Here is a 10,760-nt window from a genome sequence, read left to right as displayed (position 1 = left end):
GGGCGGCAATATCTGAGGGGGCTGTCACCATGGCAACCCTGGCCTCTCTGCGGGAATTTGGGGAGAAGAGCCCTGGGGAAACGACAGATGGAGGGCGGAGAGGCAGAGTTATCCCCGGGCAGGGGTGTCTATCTGGCACCTGTCTGCCTGGATCGGTGGAGGGTGAGGCTGAGGTGCCCCCTTGCCCAGCGCTGAGTCATGGGCATCCCCCAGGGTCACCGCCTAAGCTCCCTCAGCCCTGCCCCCTCTGAGAAATCCGTGACTCATGTATGGTCCGGTCATCCCAGCCAAGCTAGGGAAGAGGGAGGAGCCCGGCTGGGGCAGGAGGGGGCCGTCTCCCCGCAAACACACAGCATCACAGCCTCGCCTCCGCCTCCGCAGCTGCCTACCCTCCTCGCTCTGCTGCAAGAGGGGAGCTGGGAGCCTCCCACACTCACCAGCCCGCCCGCTGGGGGCAGCCTGACCCTGGCTGGTGGGTAAGCCTCTGAAGTGGGGCTCGAAGGGTGTTCCAGCCGCCTGGTCCCACACAGGACCTGCCTCCAGCACCAGGTACCAGATCAAGGGTGTGACAGCAGGGGGAGGAGGGAGGTGTGCGGCGGAGGGTAGGGGGAGGTCTCTTGGTGGCAGCCAGCCCAGATGATGAACTCCGCTGTGCGGGGTCTCCAGGGTTGGGGGTGGACAGACAGGGAGGTGTCTGAGGGGACAGGGCCCAGAGGATGGAATCTCTCAGAGCTGCTAGTCATTTATTAGTTAGGGAAACTGAGGCTCAGAGTGGTATAGTCACAGGACCCAGCAAGCTGGGGTCTGCTCTCTGGGCATTCCTGCTCCCATTGCACAGATGGGAGAACTGAGGCTCCCGGGCGGCTTATCCAATGTCATGTACCAAGTTCGGGGATAAAGAACCAGGGTCCAATCCGAGGGAGGACAGGGCTCTTGAGGACAGTTTTGCTCACAGATGTCCAGGGCTGGGTCCCGGGTCCCCAAATGAGCCAGGGGCAGTCTGGCCCTTCAGCACACAGGCCACTTTTGGGAGGAGGAAGTCCCGGCCATGGGGTCTGAGCATGGGGGTGCGAGAGGGTCTGGGGCACAAGGGGCAGATCCACGGGGAAGCAGGAGCTGAGGCTGGAGCCCCTGTCTGCTAACCACAGACCCCAGTGCCTTCGTCTGCGTGGAGCTGATAGGGCTTTCTCTCCAGGTGCCACCACAGTGCCCACCCTGGGGGGTCTGCTCAGTCCTGTTCTTCCCTCTTCCCCAACTAGCCTCCTTCCCGTGGTGCCGTGCGGGGGCCCCGCAGGGGGGACTGGTGTTCCTTTCATGGAGGAGGGTTGGTGGGCATATACCGAGATGGGCACCTCTCACCCCATTCTGCCGGGAGCAGCTCTGGCAAGAGTGTAGGTGGTGGGGGCGTAAGAACAGCCTCTGCAGCTCCAGAGGGCCAAAGAAGTTATTCATCTGAACATTCATTGAGCGCCTGCTGTGTGCAGCATATCCTGGGGGTGGGAGCAGTGAATGGGAGAAACAAGGTGTCTTAGAGCCCACGGGTGGCCCAGTCTGCCTCGCTGTGGTTACCCTGAGGGCAGAGGTGCTTTCTTGGGGTTGGAGACTGAGTGGGAAGACGCATCCTGCAGTGAGAGCCACTAGCTGCTGGGTTGGTTCCCCAGTCCAGGCCAGGGTCCCAGGGGACCTTCTCTGCCAACATCCAGAGGCTGGACTCGTTTTGAGGCCGGACCTAATCCCACTTTGCTGCAGGGACCCCAGGGACCTGAGGTATGGGTCCACCTAAGTCATAGCACCTTGTCTTGCCTCTCTCTCTGGGCCTCAGTAGTCCCAGCTGCTAAATGGATGTGTAGGCGTGACGATAGGTGCCCTGTCTCCTGTGGTCCTGGGGTTTGGCTCCAAGACTGTCAGCTTGTGGAAGACACCAACCCAGGCCTGGCCTGTCGGGGGACGTGCTGGGGAGCCTGTGTGAACCGTTGCTGCCGGCTTCAGGGCCCTGGGCCACTGGGCAGGGGCTGGGCAGCCTGGCTGTGACACAGACAAACAAGACAGCTAGGACCTGAGGCCGAGGAGTGTCAAAATGTTGCTAGTAGAGAGGGAGAGAACTTTCTGGGCTGGGAGGACCCGGCTGGGGTTGGAGACTGGGGGAGAGGGCCTGGGTGCCTGTACGAGGTGGGGTGCGGGGCGTTTCGGGCAGAGGCAATTGCATAGCAAAGGTCTGGGGACGATGCGAGCCAGGAAACGGGGCAGGTGATGGCACTGGAGGCCTGGCACGGTCATTTTATGGGGCCAGGAGTGCCAGGCTGGCAGGTCTCGATCTGCTCTGCAAGGGGGAGGGTTGGCAGGATGACGTGGGCAGCACAGTAGCCAGCAGCCAGGTCAGATGGGTGCTGGGTGGGGGCTGGGTGCTCTGGCTGTGACCCCAGCAGGATGGGAGGGCAGGGCTATGACGGGGGTGGCCTGGCCGGCCGAAGCCCAGGCCTAGCTCAGGGCTCTTGCTTGGAAGGCAGCTTCATGCCTGTGGGGACAGAGCGGGGAGGGGGCCGCTGAGCTGGCCGGACGGCAGATGAAAGAGGCAGCAGAGCGGTGGAGGGTCTGTGTGCTGTGGGGATCGCCTTCCCAGCAGGGCCGGGCAGAACAAAGACGGGGGGGCAGGGGTGGGCACAGCCATGAGGGGCCACGTGGTCTAGCTGAGCCAGGCTACAGGCCACTTCATCCTCAGCAAGAGCTGCATGGAGGGGTGGGTGCGGGTGGGTACAGGGTGTGGGTGCTGCGTGTGGGTGCTAGGTGGTGGGTACTGGGTGTGGGTGTGGGTGCTGCATATGGGTGTGGGTACTGGGTGCTAGTGGCAGTGCCCCTTGCAGAGATGCAGGCACAGGTGGGCTCTTCCACGGCAGGCGGGAGAGTGGGGGGCAGGGCTCTGAGGAAGCAGTGGGGATGTCGGGGTGCAGGTGGGGAGATGGGAAAATGTGGCAGCACAGCCCCCAAGGCCCAGTGCCCCCCCTCCCCCTGAACCAGAGCCAGAGTCGCGTCCCCGGGAGGCCCTGTGGACCCCGCCCTCTGATTCACGGCAGATGGGGCGTCACGTGAGCACTCACAGCCGTCAGGGACCCGGGCACCCAGGGACCAGGCAGATGGCAAGTGGAAATGGGGCAGGGCTGGCACAAAGGGGTCCCTCAAGCGGCGGGAGGGGCTGGCTGGGCCTCCACCCCCCAGGCTTACCCTCCGCCGGTCTGTGTGCCTCCCCGGGAGTTCCTCGAAGCCCTTGGGGAGCCCCCCAGACCCTGGGGTCAGGCCCGCGGCTGCCGGGGAGCAGGGCTGAGGGTGTGGGAGGAGCTTGGGACACATAGGATCTGAGCCCTGCTGGGTGCCAGCCTGCCCTGGCACAGGACCCCTCCCGACTCTCCCTGGTGCCCTGGTGGTTTGGCCGGGGCCGCGACACCCTGGCCCTTCCCCGGCCTCAGACCCTGCTGGCCCCGGGCTCAGCACACCCTTCATTCCCGGGAGGCCCGTGCCCCTGACGCGCCCGCTTGGGAGACGAGGACACTGAGGCGCGGGAGGCTTACCCACGAGGACCTGCTTGTGTTTGGGGCTCCAGAGTCCGAGATCTTGTCCACTGAGCTCTCCCGGCTCCTCAGCCAGGAGGGGGCCCTCGACCCGCCGAGGGTCCGCGCTGGGCGCCAGAGGACATGTGCCCTTGTCTCAAACGCCACCCCTGCCACTGCCAAGCCCATGCTCCGCTAGCGGGTCGGGACCCACAGAGAGAGCAAGGCGGGTTTACCTGGGGAGAATCCTGGCTTTGTTCCTGTCTGGCTGTGTGAACCTGGGCGTCTGCCCCAGTTTCCATCTGGACGAGGTGGGTAACCACACACAGTGTCTGTGTTGGGGGCCGTTGCGAACATTAAGGAGCTAACGCAGAAAAGCGTCTGGAGCAGCACCTGCCCAGATAAAAGTCAGCCTTGGTCACAGCGTCTCCACAGCGGGCAGGTGGGTGCCCTGAGGCCCAGAGACGACTTGTAACAATGGGCGGGGGCATTGGGGGGTTGGGTGCTCCGTCCTGCCTGGCCCTGGGGAGGGCCGGGGCCACTCGGGCTCTGGCAGAGCCTACCCTTTCTGCTCCTGCCTGACCTGTGCTTCGGCGTGGAGGTCAGCGGCGTGGGCAGCGGGCTCCTGAGCGGCCGCAGGCTCAGGCTCAGACAGCCTGTGGCACGCTTGGCAGTTCCAGGCAGGCAGAGATAAAAGCTGAGCCCCAGAGAGGCTGGCAGAGCCTCTAGGCCTCGGTGGACAGGGCCCCGCAGGACAGGGAGGCAGCCTGGGGGCGGGGACCTGGCTGCCGTAAGCCAGCCCATCTCGGGCTCCCTGGGAGAGGCTGGTGGCTAATGCTCCCCAGGCCCAGGGCCACTCAGACTCCACACGGGCAACAGTGAGAGAGACGAGAGACTCCTCTCAGGCCTCTCGGCCCTGTCCTCAGGCCTCTGCCTTCCCCCTTCCAGAAGCCCTGGCCCTGTCTTTCAAAGCCCATGGGGGAAAGCAGAGGGCGACAGGGGCCCAAGGGTGCAACCTCCCTGGACCTCAGTGTCCTCACCGTCCGTGGAGAGGGGAGTGCGCCACCCCTCTCCCCCCCAGCAGTGTGGTTGCTGGACTCTGGGGCAGCCCATGGGGACACAGTGTCCTTAGCATGTCGTGCAGCTTGAGAGGCCTTCCCGAAACCAGGGCTGAAGTCTTCAGGGTCATGTGGGAGCTGAGTTAGAGCTAGGTTCCAGTCCTTGAAAAGTGACCTTGAACAAGGTGCTCTATCTCTCAGAGCCTCATTGCTTAGGCTGTACCGTGGGGATGAAGATACCTACGCCTCTGATACCTCTAGAAGACCCTGTGGGGATTAGCTGAGGAGGCTGTACACTCAGGGCCTGGGGGCAGTAGACCCCCCACATCCAGTTGTCCCAGACCTTTTCTCCTCTGTCATCCAGTTCAGCTGTCCCCCTGGGAGCAGCAGCACAAGGCGGTGGCTCTGGGGCTGTCTGGCTCTGTCCCAGCCCCTCCAGCTGTGTGAACTTGGGCAGGCATATTAGCCTCTCTGTGCTTTGTTTTCCTCATCTTTAAAATGAGGATGGTAGTGGCACCTTGAGAAGGTTAAGTGAGCCACTCAATTTTCAGTGCTGAGTGTACAGCCTGGCATGCGCCATAAGTGATGCTGTCATTGCCATGTTCTGGGCCGCCACCAAGATCTTTTGGGAAGCAACCGTGAGTCTACCCTGGAGCGAGAGCCCTGGGCTCTCATGACATCACTGGGAATGTCACCAGGCCCTGGAGAGCCCACGGGGCCTTGGGTGCTCCCACCCATGGGGTCTCGACCTGCTGGCGTGAGATCTTCGAGGCTGTTGTCCTGGTGTGGGGGAGGCCTGAGTTCAAGTTGGGTGTGTTTCCCAGGGCAGTGCTCTGTGGTTACTTCTTCGCTGATCTGAATTCCCTTGGCCTCTTGGCCCCTGGCCTGCACTGGGTGGCTGACCCCCTCAGGGTCCCTGGCCAAGCGTGGCACTCAGGGAGTGCTCTGTGGGGAGTACCTTGGGTCTCTGACCCTGTGGCAGGGGGAACAAGTGCCCACACCCACCTGTCTTTGCGGTGACAAGTGTAAGTGTAGAGCCCCAGGGGCCGACTGGATCAACTGAGTCATGTTTGGCCTGGTGCCCTCTGCCCGGGGCCCCACTGGCTGTGTCACCCTCTGGGCACGCACCAGCCCCCTGGAGAGACTGGCGACTGCCCCTGCTCCTCCTAGTGCGCACAGTTTCACTGTCTGCGAGGACGTTCCTTCAGCTTGGGTGCTGCTGGCCTTGGAGGCTTGATGCTCTGTTCACACTTCACAGGTGAGGACGCAGATCTCAGCTTCCCTGGCCAGTCAGCGGCAGCTGGGGCCCAAGCCCAGGCCTGGACTGTTTCCCACGGTGCTGCAGGGGGCTGCACCCATTTGCGGTAGTGAGCCCCCCGTCCCTGCAAGTGTTTAAGTTTGGCAGGGAATTGTAGAGGGAGCTTGAGCATCATGCAGGGTTCTTCATGGCTCCTTCCAGCCCTCGGCTTTTCCGGCTGTGGGCGGGAGAGGTGCTCCATCCCCATGCTCTCCCCAGGTATTCTGTCCTTAAGCAGCCAGCCTGCTGGCCATCCTAATGGCATCAGATGGTGTCTGCGGGCAGGTGGCACCTCCCTAGCCTTGCCGGTCACCGTGCCCACACCTCCACCATGAGCGCCATCGAGTGGCATCTTTGGGGCACTCCCACTGTCTACCTAATCATCCGGTGGACTGGGTGGAGGGGAGGCGCACAGGGTGTGAGGGCCTCAGGGATCGTGGATGGACTGAGGCAGGAAGGTGTGATGGAGGGGTCAGAAAGGGGGCACATGCACCCCCAAAGCATCAGGGAGCTCATGTTGTCCCTTGCTCCCCCCATCCCATGGACCTGTGCCTGGGTAGGGGTGTTCCTCGCTTTGTGGCACTGACCCCCCCCACACGCCTGACTGTGACGGAGCCTCGCGAGAGCCGAGGGCACGGGCAGGGCCAGAAGGAATCCTCACGCGCTTTCCTCAAAGCCGTATTTATCCTACGCCTGCGGCTGAGCCTGCCACAGCCTCCTGGGCTCTGCCGCCTCTGCACACAGCCCAGGCCAGGTGGACGGGGTCTCTCTGCCGCTCCTGGGCTGGACGCCAAGGATGCCCAGGTCCTGGTGCCCTAGCCTGGCGTAGGGGGAGCAGGGCCGGGGCGCAGTCCCCGTCACTAGCTGCGGTTGGGAGGGCGGCCAGTGCTTTCCCACAGGGACTCTGCAGCAGTTGTTGACGTGCCTGTGAGTCCTGCCTCGCGCCCCCCACTTGGGCTCTCTCTCCCACAGGGCTGGAAGCCACAGTAACAGGGAGGGTAGGGGTGTTTGCATGCCCCGTGGGTGTGGGGAGGAGGGGGCCCGGGCCCTGGGCCCGGGCTGTGACATCTTGGGTGTAGCACAGCTTGTGGACCCACATGTCCACCTCCCTAGAGGGGCTGACGCCTCCTCTCCGTGTCCTGTAGATGCCAGGACAGGGGCCTGGGGGCCACACAGAGCAACAGGGACAGCACAGCCAAAGGAGTGTATAGAGCTGGATTGGAGTACAGCCTTCCCAGCTGTGGAGCCCCGGGCAAGTGACTTCGTCTCTCTGAGCCTCAGTTTCCTTAGCTGTAAAATGGGCACAATACTGTCCTCTCCTAGAGTGGGCACATGCGTTATGGGAGGTCAGGTACACTTCATATGGTTTGTGCTCACATGTGGTTCCCTTCCCTGCTCCAGCTGCCTTGTGAGTCTCTGCCTGCTGGCCCTTGAGATATGCCCACCCCCATGTTCTGAGACTCCAGGGTCCTCTGTGGCCACAGACATGTGCTGTTTCCCATCCCTGCTCCACCTTGGGGAGCCCACAGGAGTCCGGATGGAAGTTAAACATTTGCAGAGAAGGTGGGAATGGGACCCACCTTCATGGGCAAATTCCTCCCCGGGCACCCTCTTAGCCCTGGGCCATAGGAGTGAGTGGTCGAGGGGCCTAAGATGAGTAACTTCGCCTTTGTGTCAAGAGAAAACCCAAGTTTCAGTGATCACCAATTTAGATGGTATCTCAGATATCATCTAGTCTAGTAACTTTGACAGTCTATTTTGATCCCAGTGATTTAGGAAAGGCTTGGGCTTGCAAGCTTCTGCATTGCAGGACTTTTCAGAGCCTTTACCAGGCAGCTGTGTATTGAAGGAAATGCTGGGCTGGAGTTTCGGGTCCCATCCCTATTCTCAAGCTGTGCATAGTCTTGGGAGTCCCTCTCTGGCCAAGCACTTGGCAGAGATGTTTATGCCCCTGACCAGTCAGATGCTGAGGAGTCAGGATGGCTCAGGGCAGGAACCCCCTGCCCCAAGCGGCACTTTTGGATCATATCTATAGTGTAAGGAATTGGCTCTTATGGGGAAGGGGCTTGGAGGCTGCCTGACCTGGTTAGAATCCCAGCTCTGTTCATTCGTAGTCGTTGAGCATCTGCTGTGGGGCAGGCCTGCGGCTACTATGGGAGCCGCAAGTGGTGAGTCCGACCAACCAGACAGAGTAGATGTTGAGAAATGGAAAACAACTAAGCTAATTGAAGGATCATCTCAGACAGTGTTAAGTGCTGTAAAGTTAAGAAGATAAGGTGATATGGAAGAGAGTGATGACGGGGAGGGTAATTTTGGTTGGGCAATCGCGGATGGCTTCTTGGGGGAGGAATATATGAAATAAGGACTGAGAAGAAAAGAAGCCAATCAGAGAATGGCTCCAGGAAAGAGTGTGCTAGACTTAGGGGAAAGCACATGCAAAGGCCCTGAGGTGTGTCTCAGGCTAGAAACAAGGCTAGTGTGCTGGAGTTGGTGAACGCAGCAGGGAGTGGGTGGCATAAGGTGGAGAGAGAGTGGTGCGGGGTCACCAGCTTGCTGTTTGGGCAGCCACGCTCTCCCGGAGCCTCAGCTGTCTGATTTGTAAAACGAGCCTCATTATTTGTCCCACACCTCCACTCTGGTCGGCGGTGTCAAGAGCCATTGTCAATGTCTTTGGCAGAGACTTGGCTCAGGGCGGCAATGACCTATGAGCTGCTGTAGGTATTTTTGTTGTTATAAGTGCTTGGAGACTTTGGGTGGGACCTGGGATGTTGTGCCTCTGTGTCCCTGTGTGTCACTGCAGTTGGTGAGCACCAAATGTGTGTAAAAGTCCAGGGAGGGGCCCCATCTGTGTCCTCCCCTGGCTCTCCTGAACAGCAGCCCCCAGCCAGCTCTTTTTAAGCACAGCATCTTCTGAGCCAACAGCGGCTCCCTTCTCTGGCTCAGCAGGCTCTAGAATCCTTTCCGGGCGAAGGTTCCACTGAGAACAGCAACTCCTTTCTTTGCTTTCTTTTCCTCTTCCTCCCGGGGCCAAAAATAGTGCCTGAATGGGACGCAGCTCTGGGCCAGCAGCAAGACAATAGCTGCCCTCCTGGCTCCGGTCCATGGGTGGGGGAGGAGGTGTGAGGTGCGGGGGCACCCATCCCCCTGGCCCCAAGCCCCTGCTGCCTTTCCCATGGCCTTAGCCAGAAACCATTGCAAAGCCCCTCCGTCCCCTTTGAGTGTGATTGCCAAGGGCTTCCCCACTTGTTCTGGGAAAGTGTTTATAGCTGCTTGGCTGAGACCCTGGCCCCTTCGCCCCCTGAGCAACACCACCCTGTCTCCTGCTCTGCAGCCAAAGGCCCCAGCCGAGACGTCTGTCCCTGGTTCTTTTCCCTGGCCTGCCTGCCACATGGAGGCCACCCCATGTCTTTGATGTCCTTTCCCCTTTGACTCACTGGCTATGGAGTACTCTTTAGAGGTCAAAGTGACATGCCTTTTGTGGGGAGGTAAGCTCCCTGTCACTGGAGGTGATCAAATTAAGTTCAGATGTATACAGGACGGGGGGAGGGATGAGTCAAGACATCAGATGGACATTTGGTCTTCATGTCTCAGAGGAGATCTTGGTTTGAAGTCCACACCCCTCCCTTGCCAGCCAGGTGGTTTTGACCACATCACTTCCCCATCTGCAAGGGAGCTTCAACAGGCCTGACCTTGGAGAGTTGGAGATAGATCTCCAAAATGCCTAGTGTAGTATGTGACACAGAGAAGGGGTTTCAGAAGTTTTGGCTCTGTTCTCTTCCCTTCCTGCACTGCTACTTACTCTGGATCACAGTAAGGAGAGCCTGGCCCATATTGTGTACTTCTGACAGCCAATGATGGGGGTGGTGGTGGATGGAGGAATGTCCAGCTTGGGATGAGGTCAAGGCCACAGGCTGGCAACCTTCAGGGGCAAATGCAGCTGACAATAAGCATCTTTGGTGACAAGAGTAGCCCCCACCGGGTCCTAAAAGGATTTGGTTTAAAGTCAGTGCTGACACACTTAGGCAGGTGTCCCCCAATGCTCTCTGCAACTGCCTTCCGGCGGCTCCTTGACGGTCACAGGGCAGCATCTGAGCCTGGAGACTGGGTACCGGACAAGTTAGGGGGCTTGTGCTGTGCTGGGTCGGAGCCGGGGAGTGACGTAGTTCCCTTCCTGCAGCTGCCAACAGTTGCCGGGGAAACGGTTGCTAGGGGCTGCTGTCACCTGCGCCCCTTCTCCCAGGCTGGTGGCTGGGGCTTGCAGCCCGCCTTCCCTGGCTGCCCGCTTTGTCTGAGGCTCCAGGGAGGGGGGCAGGGGCTGGGGTAGCTTAGCTCCAAAGTCCTCCTCCCCAGAACCCGAACCACCTCCCCAGCAGGCTGCAGGCTGCAGGGAAGCCGACCCTTTGCTCACTTATTCATGCTCTTTGTGCACTTGTAGCGCACTCGATGCCACGAAGGAGTCCAGGTACGATTCTTCCCCTGCTCCCTTCTTCCCTCCATCCCTCTCATTCCTGCTTCCTTCTCCTCCCCCACCTCTTCCCTTTGCCCTTCTCCCTCCCCTCCTTGTTCTCCCCCTCCCCTGAGCCTGGCCTCTTCCTTCCCCTCCCCCTCTCATTCTTCTCTCCCTCCATCCCTCTTCCCGCTCTGCCTTTTCTCCCCAACGATTAGGGCTGATGGGTGGGGTGGGGGTGGGGCTATGGGCACTCAGGACCCTGGGAGAGTCACAGATGCTTTGCTAAGAGGGACTCCGCTCAAGAGCAGGGAGGAATGATTGAGGGTAATGGTCACACTCTGGGCTGCACCCCCAGTGATTAAAGATAAGCCTCAGAGAGGTGTTGGGAAGCTGTGTCCCTGGCTGGCTGGCGG

The 10,760-nt window shown here is 60.5% G+C and overlaps 1 protein-coding gene across 3 annotated transcripts in view; it reads left to right on the top strand.

Annotated features, from left to right (window-relative positions):
- Positions 1-10,760, top strand: part of ADGRG1 (adhesion G protein-coupled receptor G1) — a 215,981-nt gene that overhangs the window by 184,898 nt on the left and 20,323 nt on the right. Inside the window, exon 2 of one of the 3 annotated variants that reach the window (XM_077751304.1) lies at positions 382-549. The exons of the other annotated variants lie outside the window; for them this stretch is intronic. The gene's annotated coding sequence lies outside the window, so the exon portion shown is untranslated. The remainder of the gene's footprint in view (positions 1-381; positions 550-10,760) is intronic. 3 annotated transcript variants of the gene reach the window in all.

Source organism: Crocuta crocuta, unplaced genomic scaffold, assembly GCF_008692635.1.
Source record: "Crocuta crocuta isolate KB4526 unplaced genomic scaffold, BGI_CrCroc_1.0 scaffold124, whole genome shotgun sequence".
NCBI lineage: Eukaryota > Metazoa > Chordata > Mammalia > Carnivora > Hyaenidae > Crocuta > Crocuta crocuta.
The sequence above is the reverse complement of the archived record's forward strand: the minus strand, read 5'-3'. Positions and strand labels throughout refer to the sequence as shown.